General features: G+C 71.4%; 1 non-coding gene across 1 annotated transcript; it reads left to right on the forward strand.

The window, feature by feature from the left end:
- The first annotated feature begins 586 nt into the window (after positions 1-586).
- LOC144252355 (5S ribosomal RNA) lies at positions 587-705 on the forward strand. Its single transcript, XR_013342966.1, has one exon. It is a non-coding gene; the product is annotated as a 5S ribosomal RNA (ribosomal RNA).
- The last annotated feature ends 391 nt before the right edge of the window (positions 706-1,096 follow it).

The raw sequence follows: 1,096 nt of genomic DNA on the forward strand, positions 1-1,096 counted from the left end.
CGCGTCTCTGCCCCTGGCTCTCTGGGCTCCCAGCTAGGCTAGGCTAGGTTCTCGCGCGCGGGACACTGCGGCGGCCGGGGGCTTCTGGGCTTCTGGGCTTCTGCGCCTGGCAGAGGGCGCGGTGGGCGTGGCGGTGGGGGCCCCCCCCCGGGGATCTGGCGGGGCGGGGGGGAGGGGGAGGGGGGAGGGGGAGGGGGGAGCCTGGGGCTTGGCGAGGAGGGGCGGAGGAGACCAGGCCACGCCAGTCCGGGCCGGGGCGGTGGGTGTCCTGTTGGCGATCGGCGGGGCTCCGGGTAGCTGGAGCCAGGTGGAGAGGGTCGGTGTTGGAGGCGGGACTCAGCCAGTCCCAGTCTCCCAGGACCCCCGGGGCCGCTGCCGCTGGCGGTCGAGTCAGGCAGGTCGGAGCGTGAGAGCCCCCAGCCTTGAGTTGAGTTGGGCTGGGCTGCGCTGTTCTGGGGCGGGCGAGGGAGGCCCCCTGCGACCACCCGCTCCGTTTCCGCCCCTCCACCCCCCTCCCCTCCCCTGGACTGAAGGGTGGAACCCGGAGCAGGCTCTTGAGGCGTCCCGTCCCCGGGCGGCCCTCACCGTCTACGGCCATACCACCCTGAACGCGCCCGATCTCGTCTGATCTCGGAAGCTAAGCAGGGTCGGGCCTGGTTAGTACTTGGATGGGATTCCGCCTGGGAATACCGGGTGCTGTAGGCTTTTGCGCCCCCTTCCCACACACACTTTTAACTTGCGTGGCCCCGACAGAGAGACAGGCCGAGACCCCCCCCCGGCCGGGCTGCCGGTCCGGAGGTGTCCCTCCCGACCAACAGCGCCCAGCGCCTGCAGCAAGGCCCACAGGCCTGGCTCTCCCCAGGGAAGCTGCTAGGACACTCTCTGCATGAGACCCGGCGGGGAGCCGAGCCAGGTCCAGGCCACGACCCTCCCTGTGCACCCTGACCGACCCACCCCACCCCTCGGCCTTCAGGATGAGGGGTGGGGGGGACACCTGCCCTTCCCCAGAACACAGGGCCCACCCGCGGGGCCCGCTCCCCCACCCGTTCCTGCCACACAAGCAGAACCTTGCCACCCAGATCCTGGGAGTGGGAGA

Source organism: Urocitellus parryii, unplaced genomic scaffold, assembly GCF_045843805.1.
Source record: "Urocitellus parryii isolate mUroPar1 unplaced genomic scaffold, mUroPar1.hap1 Scaffold_4045, whole genome shotgun sequence".
Classification (NCBI taxonomy): Eukaryota; Metazoa; Chordata; class Mammalia; order Rodentia; family Sciuridae; genus Urocitellus; species Urocitellus parryii.